The sequence below is a fragment of the Triticum urartu genome, unplaced genomic scaffold (assembly GCF_056163025.1).
Source record: "Triticum urartu cultivar PI428250 unplaced genomic scaffold, HENAU_Tu73 scaffold2, whole genome shotgun sequence".
Classification (NCBI taxonomy): Eukaryota; Viridiplantae; Streptophyta; class Magnoliopsida; order Poales; family Poaceae; genus Triticum; species Triticum urartu.
The window spans coordinates 7,781,120-7,805,834 of NW_028260368.1; the positions used below are offsets into that span (position 1 = coordinate 7,781,120).

Below are 24,715 nucleotides of genomic sequence, written 5' to 3' on the forward strand. Positions count from 1 at the left end.
AAACCCGCTTCCTGACACGATTGCCTCTTTATCTTTATATAGATAGATTCTATGGGGTTATTACTTAGTAAGTCTATTTTGTACAAGAGCCCCTCCTATCTGATAGAAAAGGGTCCCATGATCCCGAGCCGATCTTACCTTGGCTCGCAAACCCCAAGTTTGTCTATGAAGAGCTAATCTAATTGTATTTTTTTCTAGAATGGATTTCTTATGTGGAATACTAATGGATAGGGCTTCGTTGCTAAGTGCTACAAGATCTAGTGCACTGGAACTCGTGGTTATGGACCCGAATCCTTTAGTATGGAACATTGTCTTTTCCAAGTAAAAACCCCTAGTATATGAAAGAATGAAAAGGTGCTTTCGTTCTTGTGGAATAAGAAGCCCTCGTACCTTAATGAAAGGAAAATCGTAATTTTTCGTTAGGTATTTGACCAAATAGGATCGTCCAGTTCCTACAGAACCTATCACTAAAATACCCGATAGGGCTAAGCGGAACGAAAAGGGTTTTCCATGAGATGGTAAATGAAAACGATTAGTCCCACACGAGGTTTGGGAATAAGTGATTGTCTGATAATGAGCAAGGAATATACGTCTTTCTGCTAAAGAGGATCTATTAAACTCATAATTCATTAGATCCTTGTTATCAATGCCAACTAGGTATCATAAGTAAATGGATCCCGGTTGTTCAATCCTTTGATAACCAAGGTCATTCTTTGCTAAAGAGAAATGATCACTATGAGTCAGACTCAATAGAATTGGATCCATTCCAAATAGCGAGAATTAGGATTCTTGATCCCTCTCAATCTCTCTTTCAATTCGAGGATCCAGAGAGGTGTTTTCATAGTCATCTCCGAATATTTGCCATCTCGGAATATTTTCGATTTCATTTTTCTATGATATGTCTTTCTATATGAAAATTGGTTATTTACGATGTACGATGATCCCTGTTAAGCATCCATGGCTGAATGGTTAAAGCGCCCAACTCATAATTGGTAAATTTGCGGGTTCAATTCCTGCTGGATGCACACGAACGGGAACATTCCATAAGTCTATTGGAACTGGCTCTCTATCCATGGAATCTCATCCATCATCCATACATAACGAATTGGTATGGTATATTCATACCATAACATAAGAACAATAAGAACTCGAATTCTTATCGATACTGGAACTCAGAGCATAGGAGGGAAAGTCGATTTATGGATGGAATCAAATACGCAGTATTTACAGAAAAAAGTCTTCGTTTATTGGGAAAGAATCAATATACTTTTAATGTCGAATCGGGATTCACTAAGACAGAAATAAAGCATTGGGTCGAACTCTTCTTTGGTGTTAAGGTGGTAGCTGTGAATAGCCATCGACTACCTGGAAAAGGTAGAAGAATAGGACCTATTCTGGGCCATACAATGCATTACAGACGTATGATCATTACCCTTCAACCGGGTTATTCTATTCCACTTCTAGATAGAGAAAAAAACTAAAGGAGAATACTTAATAATACGGCGAAACATTTATACAAAACACCTATCCCGAGCACACGCAAGGGAACCGTAGACAGGCAAGTGAAATCCAATCCACGAAATAATTTGATCCATGGACGGCACCGTTGTGGTAAAGGTCGTAATTCCAGAGGAATCATTACCGCAAGGCATAGAGGGGGAGGTCATAAGCGCCTATACCGTAAAATAGATTTTCGACGGAATCAAAAAGACATATCTGGTAGAATCGTAACCATAGAATACGACCCTAATCGAAATGCATACATTTGTCTCATACACTATGGGGATGGTGAGAAGAGATATATTTTACATCCCAGAGGGGCTATAATTGGAGATACTATTGTTTCTGGTACAAAAGTTCCTATATCAATGGGAAATGCCCTACCTTTGAGTGCGGTTTGAACTATTGATTTACGTAATTGGAAGTAACCAATTAGGTTTACGACGAAACCTAGAAATCGATCACTGATCCAATTTGACTACCTCTACGGGATAGACCTCAACAGAAAACTGTTGAGTAACGGCAGCAAGTGATTGAGTTCAGTAGTTCCTCATAGAAAATTATTGGCTCTAGAGATATGGTAATATGGAGAAGACAAAATTGTTTGAAGCACGCACAGAACCGGAAGCGCCCCTTGTTTCAAAGAGAGGAGGACGGGTTATTCACATTTAATTTGATGGTCAGAGGCAAATTGAAAGCTAAGCAGTGGTAATTAAGACCCCCGGGGGAAAATAGGGATGTCTCCTACGTTACCCATAATATGTGGAAGTATCGACGTAATTTCATAGAGTCATTCGATCTGAATGCTACATGAAGAACATAAGCCAGATGACGGAACGCAGAGACCTAGGATGTAGAAGATCATAACATGAGCGATTCGGCAGATTTGGATTCCTTTCCTATATATCCACTCATGTGGTACTTCATCATATGATTCATATAAGATCCATCTGTCTAGAGATCGTCATATACATCTAGAAAGCCGTATGCTTTGGAAGAAGCTTGTACAGTTTGGGAAGGGGTTTTTTGAGAGAAAAGAAGAATCTACTTCAACCGATATGCCCTTAGGCACGGCCATGCATAACATAGAAATCACACGTGGAAGGGGTGGGCAATTAGCTAGAGCAGCAGGTGCTGTAGCGAAACTCATTGCAAAAGAGGGTAAATCGGCCACTTTAAGATTACCATCTGGGGAGGTCCGTTTAGTATCCCAAAACTGCTTAGCAACAGTCGGACAAGTGGGTAATGTTGGGGTGAACCAAAAAAGTTTGGGTAGAGCCGGATCTAAGTGTTGGCTAGGTAAACGCCCCGTAGTAAGAGGGGTAGTTATGAACCCTGTGGACCACCCCCATGGGGGCGGTGAAGGGAAAGCTCCCATTGGTAGAAAAAAACCCACAACCCCTTGGGGTTATCCTGCGCTTGGAAGAAGAACTAGGAAAAGGAAAAAATATAGCGATAGTTTTATTCTTCGTCGCCGTAAGTAAATACGTAACTAGGAATATGGAAAATTGCATTTTTGGAATTTGCAATAATGCGATGGGCGAACGACGGGAATTGAACCCGCGCATGGTGGATTCACAATCCACTGCCTTGATCCACTTGGCTACATCCGCCCCTTATCCAGCTAAAGGATTTTTTTCTTTTTTCCATTGATCATTATTCTATTTATTCTGACCTCCGTACTTCGATCGAGATATTGGACATAGAATGCCACTCTTTAAAAAGGAAAAAAGGAGTAATCAGCTGTGACACGAAAAAAAACGAATCCTTTTGTAGCTCATCATTTATTGGCAAAGATAGAAAAGGTCAATATGAAGGAGGAGAAAGAAACAATAGTAACGTGGTCCCGGGCATCTAGCATTCTACCCACAATGGTTGGCCATACAATCGCGATTCATAATGGAAAGGAACATATACCTATTTACATAACAAATCCTATGGTAGGTCGCAAATTGGGGGAATTCGTGCCTACTCGGCATTTCACGAGTTATGAAAATGCAAGAAAGGATACTAAATCTCGTCGTTAACTGAATTCTGAATAGAAAGATTAAGAAGAAAAAAAGATTCAAAATAAAGACAGAAATACCCAATATCTTGCTAGAACAAGATATTGGGTATTTCTGTCTTCAAAAATTCTTATATGTTAGCAGAAAAACCTTATCCATTAATAGATGGAACTTCAACAGCAGCTAAGTCTAGAGGGAAGTTGTGAGCATTACGTTCGTGCATTACTTCCATACCAAGGTTAGCACGGTTGATGATATCAGCCCAAGTATTAATAACGCGACCTTGACTATCAACTACAGATTGGTTGAAATTGAAACCATTTAGGTTGAAAGCCATAGTACTAATACCTAAAGCAGTGAACCAGATTCCTACTACAGGCCAAGCAGCCAAGAAGAAGTGTAAAGAACGAGAGTTGTTGAAACTAGCATATTGGAAGATTAATCGGCCAAAATAACCATGAGCAGCCACAATATTATAAGTTTCTTCCTCTTGACCAAATTTGTAACCCTCATTAGCGGATTCATTTTCAGTAGTTTCCCTGATCAAACTAGAGGTTACCAAGGAACCATGCATAGCACTGAATAGGGAACCGCCGAATACACCAGCTACACCTAACATGTGGAATGGATGCATAAGGATGTTGTGCTCTGCCTGGAATACAATCATAAAGTTGAAAGTACCAGAGATTCCTAAAGGCATACCATCAGAAAAGCTTCCTTGACCAATAGGGTAAATCAAGAAAACAGCAGTAGCAGCTGCAACAGGAGCTGAATATGCAACAGCAATCCAAGGACGCATACCCAGACGGAAACTAAGTTCCCACTCACGACCCATATAACAAGCTACACCAAGTAAGAAGTGTAGAACAATTAGCTCATAAGGACCACCATTGTATAACCACTCATCAACAGATGCAGCTTCCCAAATTGGGTAAAAGTGCAATCCGATCGCCGCAGAAGTAGGGATAATAGCACCAGAGATAATATTGTTTCCATAAAGTAAAGAACCAGAAACAGGCTCACGAATACCATCAATATCTACTGGAGGGGCAGCGATGAAGGCGATAATAAATACAGAAGTTGCGGTCAATAAGGTAGGGATCATCAAAACACCGAACCATCCGATGTAAAGACGATTTTCAGTGCTAGTTATCCAGTTGCAGAAGCGACCCCACAGGCTTGTACTTTCGCGTCTCTCTAAAATTGCAGTCATGGTAAGATCTTGGTTTATTCAAATTGCAAGGACTCCCAAGCACACGTATTAACTAGAATATAGATAATAGAAGGCTTGTTATTTAACAGTATAACATAGACTATATACCAATGTCAACCAAGTCAGCCCAAAGATTAGCTATCCATATAACTAAATTAACCAAACCAATAATTTTGTATTTGTAAATGAAGTGAGTCAAAGTGAAAAACTTTGATGGGTCTTTTCTATATGGGTTGCCCGGGACTCGAACCCGGAACTAGTCGGATGGAGTAGATAATTCTTCCTTGTTACAATAGAGAAAAATCCCTCCCCAAATCGTGCTTGCATTTTTCATTGCACACGACTTTCCCTATGTAGAAATAGCCAATTTCTATTCCAAAGAGGAAGTTCTACTAATTTTTTTAATTAGTAAGTTGATTCACCTACTCTTTATTATAATAAAAAGAACATTTCAGAATGAAAAATAGAAAAGTTTTTTCTTGATCATTTATCAACCCTTTCCTGTTTCTTAATTTCGTCTAATGATTAATTAAGAGGGTTGACCAGGTCATTGATACGTATAATATCCAAATACCAAATACGCTCAGTGTGTGATCCACAGAAAGAAAAAAGAGTTGTTTTGGTGAACATCAAAGAAAAAACTTGCTCTTCTTCCATAAAAAATTCTTCTAAAAATGCCGAACCCAATCGTTGCATAAAAGTTCGTACCGTGCTTTTATGTTTACGAGCTAAAGTTCTAGCACATGAAAGTCGAAGTATATACTTTAGTCGATACAAAGTCCGTTTTTTCGAAGATCCACTATGATAATGAAAAAGATTTCTACATATCCGACCAAATCGATCAAGAATATCCCAATCTGATAAATCTGTCCAAATGGGTTTACTAATAGGATGCCCCGATCCAGTACAAAATTGAGCTTTTGATAAGTATCCTATGAGGAGAGTAGCGGGGACTATGGTATCGAATTTTTTCATTCGAGTATCTATTAGAAATGAATTCTCCAGCATTTGATTCCTTACTAACAAAGAACTTTTTTGTACACTTGAAAGGTACCCCATAAAATCGAAGCAAGAGTTTGCTAATTGGTTTATATGGATTCTTCGCGGCTGAGTCCAAAAACAGAAATAATATTGCCAGAAATTGATAAGGTAGCATTTCCATTTCTTCTTCAAAAAAAAAGTGCCTTTTGATGCAAGAATTGCCTTTCCTTGATATCGAACATAATGCATAAGAGGATCCATAAAGAACCATAGGGTTTTCCGAGAAAAACCAGGGTACATTATCCCAAAATGTTCCATCTTCCTAGAAAAGTGGATTCGTTCCAGAAAAGTTCCAGAAGATGCTAATGGTAAGCAAGAAGATTGTTTACGAAGAAACAACAAAAAAAATTCATATTCTGATACATAAGAGTTATATAGGAATTGAAATAGTCTTTTATTTTCTTTTTGAAAAAAAAAAATGGATTTCATTGAAGTAATAAAACTATTCCAATTCGAATAATAGTTGAGAAAGAATCGCAATAAATGCAAAGATGGAACATCTTGGATACGGTATTGAAGGAGTTGAACCAGGATTTCCAAATGGATAGGATAGGGTATTTCTATATGTGATAGATAATCCAAATGCAAAAATTTGTCTTCTAAAAAGGGAAATATTGAATGAATAGAGCGTAAATTCTGAAACTTTGGTATTTCTTTTTCTTTCAGACAAAAAAATTCCCGTAGCGAGAATGGGATTTCCACAACGATCGCAAACACCTTCAGATAGAATCTGAGAATAAAACTCAGAATAAAAATAATTTTTGTAATCCAATAATCGATCTTGGTTAGGATGATTAACCGAGTTATCCAAAAAATTCTGCTGATACATTCGAATAATTAAACGTTTCACAAGTAGTGAACTAAATTTCTTGTTATTACAACTAACAACTATTTCCACAGGTTCAGAACCATTTAATCCATAATGGTGGGCAAATGCATAAATATATTCCTGAAAGAGAAGTGGGTAGACAAAGTATTGTTGACGAGATTTATGTTTTTCTGAATACCCTTCGAATTTTTCCATTTGTATTTCTACTTGAATCAGAGAGAAGAAGCATTTCTCGGTTTATCGAATGATGATACATAGTGCAATATGGTCAGAACAGGGTGTTGCATTTTTAATACAAACCCTGGAAAGAAAGGGAGTCTAATCCACAGATCTTTTTCTGCTCCTTTTCTACCCAATTAGTTTATGTTTGTTCTAATTAAAAAAAAAGAACAGAACAAGTTTTTTATTTTTGCAGGCCAATCGCTCTTTTGACTTTGGAATACAGCCTCTTTATCAATATACTGCTTCTTTTACACATTCAATCCATAACATCCCTTATTCAATCCATAATCAAGAATAATTAGGATTTCTAAAAAAAAAAAGAAAAAATAAAGGGTCCACTCATAGGAAAACCCAACCTTTCCCCGCATCCGGCACTAATCTATTTTTAACGTCTAATTAGAGCGGGGAATCATTCCAATTAGGAAGTTCAGCTCGTTGCTTTTTATTTTACCAGAATTGGAGCCAGGCTCTATCCATTTATTCATTAGACCCAGAAAATCGTAATTTTGGATTCCATTCAAAAAAGATTGATTTTATTACGACATGCTATTTTTTCCATTCATTACCTTTGAGGATCAGTCGTGGTCTTCTAGACTCTACCAAGAGTCTGGACGAATTTGTTGTTTCATCCAAATGTGTAAAAGATCATAGTCGCACTTAAAAGCCGAGTACTCTACCATTGAGTTAGCAACCCAGATAAAAAAAGGATCTTAGATACGATCGAAATCCAAAAATCAATGGAATTACACCGCGCGCTTCTGTCAAAACATTGAACTAGCAAGACATCAAAAGATTTTTTTTATCGACCATGAAAAACACTCAAATGCCAAAACGAACAGGTCCGGTGAAATTCCACTAAAGTAAAGTTAAAAAAAGAGCGACCCTAATCACGATGGCCAAATTCTCCTTATTTTTAGCGATTTTTATTAACAAAAAATATATATTATAAAAAATATATATTATATTGTATGAGAATACATGCAAGAGGAACACCCTTATCATTTGAGCGAAGTGTAGGCGGAAAAATTGAATATGGAGTGAGGATAAAGAGACCCATCTATCTACAAATTCTATTTGTTCAATAGACCTTTGTCAATGGAAATACAATGGTAAGAAAACAAATTAGATAGAAAAAGTAAATAAAATAGGGGCTTATGTTGGATTGGCACGATATAATATAAATCCAAATAGGATTAAAAAAGAGGTAAATTGTGTCTAAATAATTAGACAACTAGGAATACTAATAATCTTCTCCTATCCTATTTTTTGATTCATTTAGTTCTTCAATTAACTCAAAGTTCTTTCTTTTTCTTTAAAGAATTCTGCCTTCCTTAAAATATCATAAACAGTTCTTGTTGGTTGAGCACCCTTTTCAAGGAAATAGAGAATAGCTGGAACATTTAAACAAGTTTGATTCTTTATCGGATCATAAAAACCTACTTTTTGAAGATCTCTTCCTTCTCTTCGAGATCGAACATCAATTGCAACGATTCGATAGACAGCTTATTGGGATAGATGTAGATAAACAACGCCCCCCCCTAGAAACGTATATGAGGTTTTCTCCTCATACGGCTCGAGAAAATGATTCGAATTTCTGTCGATAATAATAGAAATTAGACTATGACGTGCATTAATTTCCTTACAGAAAAAACAAATTTCATTTATACTCATGACTCAAGTGGGCTAATTTTGCCTGACAAACTTCGAAGGCAAAATCCTTCCAAAATTTTTGAGTCGTCTTTAAACTCTTTTCTTTGTCTCATTTCGAACGAATTGACTTTTATTCCTTATTCTAATCCAACTCTGTTGTTGAGACAATTGAAAATTGTGTTTACTTGTTCTGGAATCCTTTATCTTTGATTTGTGAAATCCTTGGGTTTAGACATTACTTCGGGAATTCCTATTTTTTTCTTTCAAAAGAGTAGCAACATACCCTTTTTTCTTATTTCCTTCGATAAAGCATTTATCTCTTCTATAGAAATCTAATAAGAGGGATTGATTCTGATATACTTTTATTGGACTTTCTTCTTATTTTAACCTTTCGATTTATTTCTATATTAAGGATAGACTGACAAAGTTGGCCTAATTTATTAGTTTTCACTAACCCTAGATTCTTTCCCTTGATAAAAAAAATTCTGTCCTCTCGAGCTCCATCGTGTACTATGTTACTTAAACCCAGCGCAAATTTGGTTCGGAACGAATAGAACAGGCTATGTCGAGCCAAGAGCATTTTCATTACTATGGAAAATGATGGATAGCAAAATCCACAATCGATCATGTCCTTCAAGTCGCACGTTGCTTTCTACCACATCGTTTTAAACGAAGTTTTACCATAACAAACATTCCTCTTTTCATTGCAAAGTGGTATAGAGAATTGATCCAATATGGATGGAATCATGAATAGTCATTGGTTTAGTTTTTTTATACTAATTAAAACTTGCTATCTATGGAGCAATATGGATAAAAGAAAGTAAGTATTTATCCGGGAAGCCTCCGCCAAGATCCAATTTATTTAAACCCATATTAAAATTCTATCATATGAATGAAACATAGTTTGAAAAAGACGACTAAACAAGTTTGCTTAAAACTTATTTATTCTTAAATTTCCACCCTCAACGGATGGCTCGAGATGATCAATCTTGAAGTGAGAAAAGAAGGATTGACTCTTCCTCAATAAATAAACTATCAACCTCCAAAAAAGTTTAATTAATTTAATTACTAGAATTAGAATTCTAGTAGTAATATATTTTTTCAGTACCAAAAACAATTAACTATAATAACTAAATAAACTATTCCAATGAAAAGATTGAAAGTTTTTGGTAGTTATAGAATTCTCGTACTTCTTCAACTCGAATACCAAAAGGAAGAAAAAAATATGACTAAGTGATTTTATAGTAGAGGCATATCCTGAATGTGCTTGATAGATCCCATTTTTTCATGAAAATAAAGATAGTCAATTTGACTGGACTTAAGACTTTATTATGTTTTCTGAGAAAGAATAAGATATCATTATTCTCTTTAATAAACTTTTGTCTCGTACGGAATACTATATGATTTCACCGTTTGTTTCATCAGAAACAATCTGGGACGGAAGGATTCGAACCTCCGAGTAACGGGACCAAAACCCGCTGCCTTACCACTTGGCCACGCCCCATTTCGGGTTTTATGCGACACTAATAAACACTAGTATGTTTATTTGTTATTCGTCAATACCATTTCAATTACATAAAAAAGGAGGGATATTCTCTTGCTAGTATTCTACACATGCGGATAATATAGAATCAAAAAAATGCATTGATCATTACATGGAATTCTATTAAGATATTATATGAAAGTCGAATTTATTCCACTCTCATTTGAGAGTGCGAATACAAGGAGGTATTTTGTGTTTGGGAAAGTCCGAAGAAAAAAGATTTTGAATCTGCCTTTTCCTTCTTTCCCTTAAAAAAATAACTCAAGAAAAATCCAATTATTTACTCTACAAGAATGAAATGCTTGTTATGCCTAATATACTTAGTTTAACCTGTATCTGTTTTAATTCTGTTCTTTATCCTACTAGTTTTTTCTTTGCCAAATTACCCGAAGCTTATGCTATTTTCAATCCAATCGTGGATATTATGCCTGTTATACCTCTATTCTTTTTTCTATTAGCCTTTGTTTGGCAAGCTGCTGTAAGTTTTCGATGAAATCTTTAGTACTCTGTATGCCAAATTGAATGATGTGTTCATTCCAAAAAAATTTTAAAATGGGTAAAAGCCGAGAAGTTTTATATTTTTATATTATGAACCTTCGATTCTAAAATTTAAATTCTTCTACATTGAATGGGTAGCTACAGCAATAAATTTGGATCAGCCTTTCTACTCCCCTGCACCTAGGTTGAGCAGGTACCTAAAGGTACCTACACAATACCTAACCACCTAACCCTATTTTTGCTATTGATAAGAGTGCTTATTATAAAAGAATTCTTGCAATTTTTTTCAAGAATTCTTTTTTGCATTTTTAGGTATAAAAAAAAACCATCCTAGTGGATCCGTGTGGTAAGGAAAAACTGGTAATCTATTCCTTAAAAAAAAATCTTGGAGATTATGTAATGCTTACTCTCAAACTTTTTGTTTATACAGTAGTGATATTCTTTGTTTCACTCTTTATCTTTGGATTCTTATCTAATGACCCAGGACGGAATCCTGGACGCGAGGAGTAAAAATTCAGTTTTTTTTTTTCTTATTGGATTTGTTTCGTACATTTATCTATGAGAAAATCCGGGGGTCAGAATTCTTTCCAATTCGAAAGTCCCAAATGATCCAAGGGAGCGGAAAGAGAGGGATTCGAACCCTCGGTACAAAAAAATTGTACAACGGATTAGCAATCCGCCGCTTTAGTCCACTCAGCCATCTCTCCACGTTCCAAAGCGAAAGGTTTCCGTGATATGATATAGGCAAGAAATAAGAAATAACGGTTGCAAAAAACCCCTTTTTTTTCTTTCAAAAGTCTATAAAAATTATATTGCCAATTCCATTTTAATTATATTCTTTTTTCTTAATGTTAATAAAAAAAGAAGAAAATTCTTGTTTTTTCTTTCTAAAAATCGATATTGGCCGAGAGACAATCAAATAGATTTTCTCTTTAGCGGGCATTTCCATATAGGACTTGTTATAATTATAATAAAACAAGCAGGTTATATAAAAAAAACGCTTTTTTTGTCGATTATTTATCAAGAAAGCAAAAAGGGTTCTTATCAAATCCACCATAAAATTGGAAAGAAGCATAAAGTAAGTAGACCTGACTCCTTTAATGATGCCTCTATCCGCTATTCTGATATATAAATTCGATGTAGATGAAATTGTATAAGCGAATTTTTTTTATTTCCTTAGACTTAGACCGCGCAAGACAAGAATTTTTCGCTATTTACGATTTCATATTCTTGTTACTAGATGTTCTATAGGAATAAGAAGAAATCGCAACTCCTTTGCGCTACACATAAAATTGGATTTCGAAGGTCCATTTTTTTTTTTCAGAATCCTCTATTATTTTAGTTCTTCCACCCATGCAATAGAGAGGGAATGGGAAAAGAAGGGTTACTTTTATTTGCATTTTTCCCTTAAAAGATAGACTTTGAAATAGGAGTCTTGGAATAATGCTGAATTCAAAGGTTTATTTCTTTCTATAGTATAAGAAAAACAATTTATTTCTATTTCTATAGTATAAGAAAAACAAATAAATAGTATAAGAAAAACAAATCGAATCAAATTCATGGATTTACCACGACCTCGGTTGTGACTGTGACTCCATAGATAAAAATGGGAAATTTCTCTCTTCGAGACCATTGAAAAAGGGCATTGAACGAGAAAGAAATCGTCCACAGATAATAAAACTATCATATGCCTTGGAAAGTGATATGAGGTGCTCGGAAATGGTTGAAGTAATTGAATAGGAGGATCACTATGACTATAGCCCTTGGTAGAATTCCTAAAGAAGAAAATGATCTATTTGATACTATGGATGACTGGTTACGAAGGGACCGTTTCGTTTTTGTAGGATGGTCTGGCCTATTGCTCTTTCCTTGTGCTTATTTCGCTTTAGGGGGTTGGTTTACAGGGACAACTTTTGTAACTTCTTGGTATACCCATGGATTGGCTAGTTCCTATTTGGAAGGTTGTAATTTCTTAACCGCAGCAGTTTCTACCCCTGCCAATAGTTTAGCACACTCTTTGTTGCTACTATGGGGGCCCGAAGCACAAGGAGATTTTACTCGTTGGTGTCAATTAGGCGGTCTATGGACTTTTGTAGCTCTCCACGGGGCTTTTGCACTAATAGGTTTCATGTTACGCCAATTTGAACTTGCTCGGTCTGTTCAATTGCGGCCTTATAATGCAATCTCATTCTCTGGTCCAATTGCTGTTTTTGTTTCTGTATTCCTTATTTATCCACTGGGGCAATCTGGTTGGTTCTTTGCGCCGAGTTTTGGCGTAGCAGCGATATTTCGATTCATCCTTTTCTTCCAAGGATTTCATAATTGGACGTTGAACCCATTTCATATGATGGGAGTTGCCGGAGTATTAGGTGCGGCTCTGCTATGCGCTATTCATGGAGCGACCGTAGAAAACACTCTATTTGAGGACGGTGATGGTGCAAATACCTTCCGTGCTTTTAACCCAACTCAAGCTGAAGAAACTTATTCAATGGTCACTGCTAACCGCTTTTGGTCCCAAATCTTTGGTGTTGCTTTTTCCAATAAACGTTGGTTACATTTCTTTATGCTATTTGTACCCGTCACCGGTTTATGGATGAGTGCTATTGGCGTAGTTGGCTTGGCTCTGAACTTACGTGCCTATGACTTTGTTTCCCAGGAAATCCGTGCAGCGGAAGATCCTGAATTTGAGACTTTCTACACCAAAAATATTCTTTTAAACGAGGGTATTCGTGCGTGGATGGCAGCTCAGGATCAGCCTCATGAAAATCTTATATTCCCTGAGGAGGTTCTACCACGTGGAAACGCTCTTTAATGGAACTTTCGTTTTAGCTGGTCGTGACCAAGAAACCACCGGCTTTGCTTGGTGGGCTGGGAATGCCAGACTTATCAATTTGTCCGGTAAACTGCTTGGAGCTCATGTAGCTCATGCCGGATTAATCGTATTCTGGGCCGGAGCAATGAACCTATTTGAAGTGGCCCATTTCGTACCAGAAAAGCCCATGTATGAACAAGGGTTGATTTTACTTCCACACTTAGCTACTCTAGGTTGGGGAGTAGGGCCAGGGGGGGAAGTTCTAGATACTTTTCCGTACTTTGTATCTGGCGTACTTCACCTAATTTCCTCCGCAGTCTTAGGCTTCGGTGGCATTTATCACGCGCTTCTGGGACCCGAGACTCTTGAGGAATCTTTTCCATTCTTTGGTTATGTCTGGAAAGATAGAAATAAAATGACTACAATTTTGGGTATTCACTTAATTTTGTTAGGTCTAGGTGCTTTTCTTCTAGTACTCAAGGCTCTTTATTTTGGCGGTGTATATGATACCTGGGCCCCTGGGGGGGGAGATGTAAGAAAAATTACCAATTTGACCCTTAGTCCCAGTGTTATATTTGGTTATTTACTAAAATCTCCTTTTGGTGGAGAAGGGTGGATTGTTAGTGTAGATGATTTAGAAGATATAATTGGTGGGCATGTATGGTTGGGTTTTATTTGTGTATTTGGCGGAATTTGGCATATTTTAACCAAACCCTTCGCATGGGCTCGCCGTGCATTTGTATGGTCTGGAGAAGCTTACTTGTCTTATAGTTTAGCTGCTTTATCTGTCTTTGGTTTTATCGCTTGTTGTTTTGTATGGTTCAATAATACAGCTTATCCGAGTGAGTTTTATGGACCCACCGGGCCAGAAGCTTCTCAAGCTCAAGCATTTACTTTTCTAGTTAGAGACCAGCGTCTTGGAGCTAATGTGGGATCCGCTCAAGGACCCACAGGTTTAGGTAAATATCTAATGCGTTCCCCAACTGGGGAGGTTATCTTTGGAGGGGAAACTATGCGTTTTTGGGACCTTCGTGCTCCATGGTTAGAACCTCTAAGGGGCCCCAACGGTTTGGACTTGAGTAGGTTGAAAAAAGACATACAACCTTGGCAAGAACGACGCTCAGCAGAATATATGACCCACGCTCCTTTAGGCTCTTTAAATTCCGTGGGTGGCGTAGCTACCGAGATCAATGCAGTTAATTATGTCTCTCCTAGAAGTTGGTTATCAACTTCTCATTTTGTTCTAGGATTCTTCTTTTTTGTGGGCCATTTATGGCATGCAGGAAGAGCCCGAGCTGCTGCAGCAGGTTTTGAAAAGGGAATCGATCGTGATTTGGAACCTGTTCTTTACATGAACCCTCTTAACTAAGATTTTCTTATTTATACCTGTTCTACTTTTTTTCTGTTCTGGCTCGGTTATTCCATCTAGCCGAGCCATTCATTCCTTTTTATGAAAGAAAGATAAGGGACAGAAAAAAAAAATAAATAAAAATGAAAGAAACAAACGTATTCAATAAGCAAAAGGAGAGAGAGGGATTCGAACCCTCGATAGTTCCTAGAACTATACCGGTTTTCAAGACCGGAGCTATCAACCACTCAGCCATCTCTCCACAGCCTAATCCTTATTTTACTCCTACAAATAGAACATAGCCATATAAAAAATAAAAAGATTTATTAGCCTCTAGAAAGATATCAGATACAAGTTCCTTTTCGATATATCTCTGTATACTGTATACACGGATACAGGATCCGCTATACCCGCTTGTGAAATAAAGAGTAAATAATCTCTTCTCACCCCCATATCCAAATAAAAAAGCGGTTTAAGTAATAAATTTGAATTAAAGAGAAGAATCAATGGATTCATGATTAAACCCCTCCTACTTCTTGTATTTTTTTACAATTTTGGTTTAAGTGAGGGATCAAATATGTAGTCAACTTTATTTGATGGTAGCTTGGAGGATTAGAAATATGACTATTGCTTTCCAATTAGCTGTTTTTGCATTAATTGCGACTTCCTCAGTCTTAGTAATTAGTGTACCCCTTGTATTTGCTTCTCCTGATGGTTGGTCAAATAATAAAAATGTTGTATTTTCCGGTACATCATTATGGATTGGACTAGTCTTTCTCGTAGCTATTCTGAATTCTCTCATTTCTTAAATGAAATTTGGTTAATATTTATTAACCCCATAAAAAAGAAATAATAAAGGCCATTTCTTCTAAAAAATTAGAATAGTGAGACGTATTAAAACGCAATTTGCGTTCCGAATTGCTAGCTCTTCTCTTTCAGTATTATGAAATTCCATTCCCATTAGAATATTCATTGACAGATAATAAAAAAAGGAAAACTCTAATATAATAGAAAATGAAATGAAACGGTCGACCCAGACATAGAAGGTCGACCCAGGCGGATATACGCTATAAAATATATACCGTAGCGAGCGTAGTTCAATGGTAAAATATCTCCTTGCCAAGGAGAAGATACGGGTTCGATTCCCGCCGCTCGCCCGCTTAATTTATCAAAGTACTATGATAAAAAGTTTAGTCTAGTTAACTGTTTAACTACTTATATTAAATTAAGTATTAATTAGGTGTTAGTCTAGTGCCGTATCCCTTACTATCTTACCCTTCCTTTGCATCCCACTCAAAAAAAGAGGGCGCTCCAGAGGCAGAAATAGAACTCGCCAACAGAGCTCCAAAAATTGGGTATTAACTGAGACAAACAACGGGCAAACTTTTTTTAAAGGGAAGGGAGAGGTAGACTGTCCCTTTCGTTTCATTTTTATTTTCTGCAGGGTAGGGAGAGGCCTTGCGCCTTCTTTTTTTGAAGGCAAGTGACTTCGCAAACTGCTCAATTTTGCCCTCTAGGGCCGGGAACTAATGAATAAAAAAGGGTTGGATACGCCCCTCTACCATACATATCTAGAGAAATAGAATAGTCCTTTTATACAGACTGCTAAGTGCGGAGACGGGAATCGAACCCGTGACCTCAAGGTTATGAGCCTCGTGAGCTACCAAACTGCTCTACTCCGCTCTGGAGTACCAGAAACTGGTGGACAAAAAAGGCTTGAATACAAGCCTCTAACATGTCTAGACAAATAGAATACTCCTTTTATACAGAATGGAGCGGGTAGCGGGAATCGAACCCGCATCGTTAGCTTGGAAGGCTAGGGGTTATAGTCGACGTTGGTTGATTATTTTTAACGTCTCTAATTCAAAACCGAACATGAAATTTTGATTTCATTCGGCTCCTTTATGGATATTCTCACCACTTAACATCTATGTCAGCTTTTCTATTTGAATGGAACCAAAGCTCTCCGCTTTCTAGATGATCCTTATAGAGTAGGAGATAGAAATTCTATCTAAATTCATCTAATCTACTTACTTCGTTCCCTAATTTCATTCAAGAGATCCTGAGGAAAAGAATTGGGTTTCCACCGAGCTGAAACAATATGCGGATGGTTCTAGTAAACCAAAACTATCGTTTTTTAGCTATTTGGCTTCCTTATTCCTTATTTTAAGAAGATTTAGTTACGATTGGAAATCAACTTTTTTGTATCTTCATCCATAGATCCTTTACTCATATTTTCAAAATTGGAATACTTAATCCAATGCAAAATTATGCTTCGCGACTCTGTACTCATAATCCTATTTTTATTTTGGATGCAATTTAAATTAGTCTTTGGATACAAATCGCCAGAATGTATATTCTTCCTCAATATGCTATTGAGAGGAAAAGGATTTAATCCTTTATAAGAACTAAAGTTTTCATCGGAATATAAAAATAAAAAACTTAAGGATGCCTTAAGTATATCATTTCAAATTCAGTTATTAATAGAACGAATCACACTTTTACCACTAAACTATACCCGCTACATTGTAGATTATGGTATAAATGGTACCCTTTGTCAAGGATAGCCATTTGACAAGAAGGCTAATTCCCCCTTATTGAATCAGATGGAGAAGGTTCATGACACTGAGCCGTTGGTACTTCTACTTCGATCGCTCGCCTTTACTTTAGGATTTAGATAGCCCCTCTGGTCTGTAAAAAAAATCTTTTCTTACCATGCTAATAGCGCCTGAACCAAATGTATTTATTTTGATTAGGATCCTATTCTACGGTTACGACTACAATAATAATTATTTACTTTGCAAGGACGTAAGTGTGTCAGACTGCTAAATTGTTTTATTATTCCTACAATATAAACTAGGGGATATAGGGGGTAACACTGTCCCTATAAATTCCTTTTTTCCTTTTCTTTTTTGTCCAGAATTGAACAAAAAAGAAATTATGGAAGATGTTTTCTTCCCCCATTAAGTCCGAGCCATAGAGTAAGAGTGAGATGAGTTTTCCAAATTCATCATAGACTTTCCCTATGGCTTGATAGAAGTAAGCAGCAAAGAGTCGTAACTTAAAGAAAAAAACGGACAGGGCCGACAGATTTACCTGATGTAAAGAAGATCCTAAAAGTCTCTGATTAGTCGACTCTCTCCATTTAACACTTTCCTCTCTCTCCTTTTTTCCACTGACTCAATTCTAGTTTATTAGATTCTTGTTTAAAAGAATGCAAAAAGTTCAATAGAACTAAGAACACATAAAAAATAGCATAGAGGATCAAGGCCATTACCAAAAGTTCCTCCCAAGGATCCTATATCCTATTGGGTATCTGTTCCCCGCCTTTTCCCGCTAGGATCGGAAATCTTATATTTTCCATATCCATATACCGTTGAATCCTTGGGGTTCCAGAATCCGCCTATTTTACTAGTCTTCGGAAACGGAAAACCCTGAACCAAGAAGAGTTGGATATGTTATGTAGGGTATGTTTTTTTTTATTAATTTTATTTTGAGCTCTCAAGATATCGATATATACATATACAATCTCTACATAATGTCTCTCTCTCTATCTCTATATATTATATATATAATATGTACATTATGCAGTAGACCCATAATGGGAAATCCAAGTGGCTAATTTTTGAATTAAATAAAAAGCCCTTTTAACTCAGTGGTAGAGTAATGCCATGGTAAGGCATAAGTCATCGGTTCAAATCCGATAAAGGGCTTTTTAAATTAGTGGTAGAGTAATCTCGTGCTAAGACGTAAGTCGTTGGTTCGAATCTGATAGAGTACTTTTCTACTAAATTGATTCACTTTTTTTCTTTGTTTTTGAAACTTTCTCTATATTTTTAGAGAATTTTATGACTTAGTGCGGGATGGATGCATTTTTGGTATGAACACTAAATGAAGCACGGAGAATTAATCTATAACGATCAACTAAAAAAAATCCTAGATGAAAACATAACAGAAAAGTTGGAAAAACTCTTTGCTTTGGATCTATTTATACTTTTCGAGTATATTGACAATTCCAAAAAACTGCTCATACTATGATTATAGTATAATCACGAGCGGTTGTATATGGCCCTATCGTCTAGTGATGCCCCTATCGTCTAGTGGTTCAGGACATCTCTCTTTCAAGGAGGCAGCGGGGATTCGACTTCCCCTGGGGGTAGGGAGTATTATGAAAGGAGGTTAATCATAGATTAGCAAAAACCCTAGAATAAATTCTTCCTGGGTCGATGCCCGAGTGGTTAATGGGGACGGACTGTAAATTCGTTGACAATGTCTACGCTGGTTCAAATCCAGCTCGGCCCAAACCAAAAATCTAGGGCTTCGTGAGTATGAACTAAATCCTTTTGTTTTTCTTCCATAAAATAAAATGTCTGATCTATAGAAATAAAAGATAAAGAAAAAAGGGAAATTTTTTTTTCTAATCCATATCTCTCTCATTCCTTTCTTACAAACAAAAGAGTTTTTCTTATTGAAGGCTGGATTATTATCCATTTTTAGTGATAAAAAATCACGACATACTAGTTATGTCACTCTCACTATACCCACGTATAATATAATATGTGGGTATGTAGTATATGATTCGTCTATTTCTTAGAGTACGAAAGACGAATCGAATCTTCTTATGGTTCTATTTAAGAATGGGTATGCCATACACCCCGCGGGGATTGTAGTTCAATTGGTCAGAGCACCGCCCTGTCAAGGCGGAAGCTGCGGGTTCGAGCCCCGTCAGTCCCGAACTAGGGTTCAATGAATGGAGAAATTGATATTTCCTTTTTCCATGAAAAAAGGGGCAGGGAGCAAGATCAAATACCCACAGGGCACCCTTACTTCACTTTTTTATTTTGCATCTCTCATTAAAGAGGGAGGGAGGGCATATAGGAATTTTTTTTTCACTACTCCCAATCGATAAAGAAAGACACACATACGATATGTGGATTAGTAGAATTTAGGATATTATATTACTCTATCTTTCTTTATGATGATACCATCCTCATCTTAATTTCCTATTCCACTCTTATGGAATAGAGTACCGGTATTTTACCGGAATCCATACATAAATCGTATTCCCTTTTTATTTCAGACCTCTTTTCCCCATCTCACTTCTACTGCTTATTTGGATGTCTATGTGACCCATAGAAAGTGAAAGTTGGTCATATAATACATACATAATTGTATGTATAACTATAAGAAAAAGGAAGGGAAATTGTATAAGATTAAGAAAGTATAAGATTAAGAAAGCTCGTGGGTTAGAGATATAGAAAAGAAAAAGTAGAAAAGGATTAAAAAAGAGGGAATTCCTAATCCAATCAAAAAACCCATTTTGGTCTTAGTGTGGATAGAGGATCTTCCTATGTTATACTATATAACTCTCATCCGTGAAATATAACTCTCATCCATGAATTGATTTGATAGATCCGATATTCATAATATTGAATTGATTCAGTATTATCAGAATGCAAGCCCTACCCTTGAATTTACAAGATACCCCTTTTTCCTCTCCATGGGATTACATCCCGAGTTATTGTGAAAATAAAAAATAAAGAGGTTATGGAAGTCAATATTCTCGCATTTATTGCTACTGCACTGTTCATTCTAGTTCCTACTTCTTTTTTACTTATTATTTATGTAAAAACAGTCAGCCAAAATAATTAATTGGAATTCCAATTAATCATTGAAGAAATTAAAAAGGGATTAAATAAAAAAAATCCAAGTCTTAAATGAAAGGATCTGGTTGGAATCTTAAAGTGTGGTAGAAAGAACTACATATAGTTTTTTCTACGACACTTTAGATTCTTTCTATTATATTATCTTTGAATCTACATAGAATAGATTAGTAGATTGAAATAGTTAAGTAGTCTAATTCAATTTCTTTTTTCATTGCATCCACTTAATTTCAATCAGGTCAAAATAAAAAAATCTAAGACAATTCTTGACCAAAGAATCCATGGAAGGAAAGAAAAATAATATGAAGAATAGACTATAGTAAAAAGTAAAAGGAAATGGAAAATGTGTGATATGCCGTGAATAGTTCCGTGGAAGAAAGTCTAATTTTCTTATGTATAGAACTTTTTTTAACCATTCGTCATTTCTAGTAGAAATTCTGAATTGGTATAATGGCTCTTTCTTACATTACAACTTACAATACAAGAGTTTCTTACAGGAGTGAAACAAAACTAAAGAAAAAGATTAAAGAATAACGTTTGACAAAATGATTAATGCAAAATGATCCATTAAAGAAAAGAATTGATACAACAATTTGATTACTTAATCAATTAGTAGTATCCCTAGAGTCCACTCCTTCCCCATACTACTAGTGAAAGAGAAAATGTAAAGACTACCATTAAAGCAGCCCAAGCGAGACTTACTATATCCATCTAAATTATGTCTCCTATTTCTATGAAGGGATTATTCTACTATTGATCAATAATCATAGTGGAATCAAGGGTACAGAGTCAAAAAGGGATTCCGCCCTAAGGCCATGGATCAATCAGTTCAAGGAATTTACTCCTAACAAATTCTTATAGGAATTCTGGTAGAATTAGAGAGCATTAAAAATACGAGATACTATAGCCCTTTTTTCCTTAAAAAAGAAAGAGTACGGGAATGATGTCCTGAATAGAAGAAGCGGGAATAGGAAGATTTTTTATTCCTTTTGTTACTCTTTTTTTTTTTTTTAAGCAAAGGACGCCCGAATATACCATAAAATTATCGATAGATAAATATTTATTGGATACCTACCTTACCTAATGTTTATTTTTGACCTAAACCCTGCAGCCTTGCTTTGTATCATTCTATGAAAGAATGAAGAGATTTTATCCATAATACAACTCCTAAATTGATTTTTGATCGACCTATTTAATCTGATTCTCGTTAGAATTAAGTAGTCCTTACTTTAGTGTATGTAGGTAACATAAGATGTACGATAAAAAAATGTATAATAATTAGTAAGTCTTGATATTCTTTCGTGGAGTCCCTTCTTGAATCTTAGATTGAAAAAAAAAAAGAATGCCCCTTAGGGACCTTTCTTTGGATACCAAGATTTCTGACATCTTATCCTCGTATTTTAAAATTATCAAATCGAATCTCAATTAAGAACCAATTCAAATTCATATAATAAAAGAATAAGGAAACACTACCTCACCCCTATTGATAACCATTTTGGCCACTACCGTCAAAACAAACCCTAACCCTAGTTTGAGGATAGAACTATGGTATGGTTTCTCTAAACCCAGTATCGGCAGGCCCAGTTACTCTCTTGCCCGAACTTATGCGAAGTAAAAATTTATCGAATTCGATCAGCACTATAAAAAAAACCTAAGTATTTTATTGATCAGGCGGCACCCAGATTTGAACTGGGGATAAAGGATTTGCAGTCCCCTGCCTTACCGCTTGGCCATGCCGCCAAAAAATCCGATCAAAAATCTAGAAAACAGCAAGTATTCATCCACGTTTTCTTACGAAAAGCCCCTTTTATTTTGAATATAATTCTACTTACTTTTTTCCAATCTTTTTCAAAAAATCTATTCCTGCTTTTTTTGATCCAGTTTCTATTATTCTCCTCGATAGATTCTATCTTAAAACATACATTGTTAACACAATAAAACTTCCCATTTCTTTCTATTGAGATGAAAAAGAAGAAAAAGTGGATTTCTATTCACAGGCTGCAAAATTCAGAATAAATTGGAACCGTTAACTAGAATTCTCTTTTTTTTATTGCAGTAGTGAACTACTCTTAAATCGGTATTATCTCCCCCCCCTTCAATGGCATAATAAAATATTATGGCTTTATGCTTAATCCGTGTATAGGTAAACTTTAGGTCCGAACAGCATTATTATCCAAAGATCCCCTTTATGTACATATCTCTATGGGGAATCATGCTTTAATTTTTCAAAGTATTAAATTAAATATCTTGAATAAAAAAAGGAAATTTGCTCTGATATAGAGTATAACCTGACTATCTTGGCGTACCCAAGTGAAATTACGATAAAAGAAAAGCATGGATATGGGGAGAGGTGGATAACTAGATTGGCATGTACTTAAAAAAGGGACTTACTTTATTTTAGAATTCCACAATGAAATACTGAATTTTCTAGCAATTATACTACTCCGATCCGAAATAAAAAAGAACCCTCAAATTATTTTGAGAAATTAAAGTAAGCACGCTATTCTAAATCGAAGTAAAGTCAAACTTTCTAGTATATTATATTACGGCTTTATTACATTCATAGAAAGGAGATAAAATGAGAAATCTTTGCCATCCAATCTGATTAGAATATCATAACATAAAGTATAAGTGGCAGAATTTTTTTTGTAGGAATGTTTTATCAATTCATTTTCATTTCATTTGTACCCCTGGCAAACTCGAACTTTCGTCCAAATGGTCTCTATTCATATGTATGAAATACATATATGAAATACGTATGTGGAGTTCCCTAGAATTTCATGTGATTCAGTAAACAGAATATAGATTCCATGATTGCTAGATCGATCCATAGGGATTGATGAAGAGTGAGCTGATAATGGAATTTTTCTTTGATAAACAGGAAACTTAAGATTAAGATGCTCCGGAATGGAAACGAGGGAATGTCCACAATACCCGGATTTAGTCAGATCCAATTCGAGGGATTTTGTAGGTTCATTAATCAAGCCTTGGCAGAAGAACTTGACAAGTTTCCAACAATTAAAGATCCAGATCACGAAATTGCATTTCAATTATTTGCGAAAGGATATCAACTGCTAGAACCCTCGATAAAAGAAAGAGATGCTGTGTATGAATCACTCACCTATTCTTCCGAATTATATGTATCTGCGAGATTAATTTTTGGTTTCGATGTGCAAAAGCAAACCATTTCTATCGGAAACATTCCTATAATGAATTCCTTAGGAACCTTTATTATAAATGGAATATACCGAATTGTGATCAATCAAATATTGCTAAGTCCTGGTATTTACTACCGCTCGGAATTAGATCATAAGGGAATTTCTATCTACACTGGCACTATAATATCAGATTGGGGGGGGAGATCGGAATTAGCAATTGATAAAAAAGAAAGGATATGGGCTCGCGTGAGTAGAAAACAAAAGATATCTATTCTAGTTCTATCATCAGCTATGGGTTCGAATCTAAGAGAAATTCTGGATAATGTTTCCTACCCTGAAATTTTCTTGTCTTTCCCGAATGCTAAAGAGAAGAAGAGGATTGAGTCAAAAGAAAAAGCTATTTTGGAGTTTTATCAACAATTTGCTTGTGTAGGTGGGGACCTGGTATTTTCGGAGTCCTTATGCGAGGAATTACAAAAGAAATTTTTTCAACAAAAATGTGAATTAGGAAGGATTGGTCGACGAAATATGAATCGGAGACTTAATCTTGATATTCCTCAGAACAATACATTCTTGTTACCACGAGATGTATTGGCCGCTACGGATCATTTGATTGGAATGAAATTTGGAACGGGTATACTTGACGATGACGATATGAATCACTTGAAAAATAAACGTATTCGTTCGGTTGCGGATCTGTTACAAGATCAATTCGGATTGGCTCTTGGTCGTTTACAACATGCAGTTCAAAAAACTATTCGTAGAGTATTCATACGTCAATCGAAACCGACTCCCCAAACTTTGGTAACTCCAACTTCAACTTCAATTTTATTAATAACTACTTATGAGACCTTTTTTGGCACATACCCGTTATCTCAAGTTTTTGATCAAACGAATCCATTGACACAAACTGTTCATGGGCGAAAAGTGAGTTGTTTAGGTCCTGGAGGGTTGACGGGGAGAACCGCAAGTTTTCGGAGCCGAGATATTCATCCGAGTCACTATGGGCGTATTTGTCCAATTGACACGTCTGAAGGAATCAATGTTGGACTTACTGGATCCTTAACAATTCATGCGAGAATTGATCACTTGTGGGGATCCATAGAGAGTCCGTTTTATGAAATATCTGCTGAGAAAGCAAAAGAAAAAAAAGAGAGACAGGTGGTTTATCTATCACCAAATAGAGATGAATATTATATGATAGCAGCAGGAAATTCTTTGTCCTTGAATCA

The 24,715-nt window shown here is 36.0% G+C and overlaps 5 non-coding genes across 5 annotated transcripts; 1 reads left to right on the top strand and 4 right to left on the bottom strand.

Moving 5' to 3' along the window:
* Positions 1 to 11,121: 11,121 nt before the first annotated feature.
* TRNAS-GCU (transfer RNA serine (anticodon GCU)) lies at positions 11,122 to 11,209 on the bottom strand. The gene has a single exon. It is a non-coding gene; the product is annotated as a tRNA-Ser (tRNA).
* A 3,627-nt stretch (positions 11,210 to 14,836) lies between these two features.
* TRNAS-UGA (transfer RNA serine (anticodon UGA)) lies at positions 14,837 to 14,924 on the bottom strand. Its single transcript has one exon. It is a non-coding gene; the product is annotated as a tRNA-Ser (tRNA).
* A 1,347-nt stretch (positions 14,925 to 16,271) lies between these two features.
* TRNAM-CAU (transfer RNA methionine (anticodon CAU)) lies at positions 16,272 to 16,345 on the bottom strand. The gene has a single exon. It is a non-coding gene; the product is annotated as a tRNA-Met (tRNA).
* Positions 16,346 to 18,303: 1,958 nt separating this feature from the next.
* Positions 18,304 to 18,375, top strand: TRNAT-GGU (transfer RNA threonine (anticodon GGU)). Its single transcript has one exon. It is a non-coding gene; the product is annotated as a tRNA-Thr (tRNA).
* A 3,619-nt stretch (positions 18,376 to 21,994) lies between these two features.
* TRNAC-GCA (transfer RNA cysteine (anticodon GCA)) lies at positions 21,995 to 22,065 on the bottom strand. The gene has a single exon. It is a non-coding gene; the product is annotated as a tRNA-Cys (tRNA).
* Between the last annotated feature and the right edge of the window lie 2,650 nt (positions 22,066 to 24,715).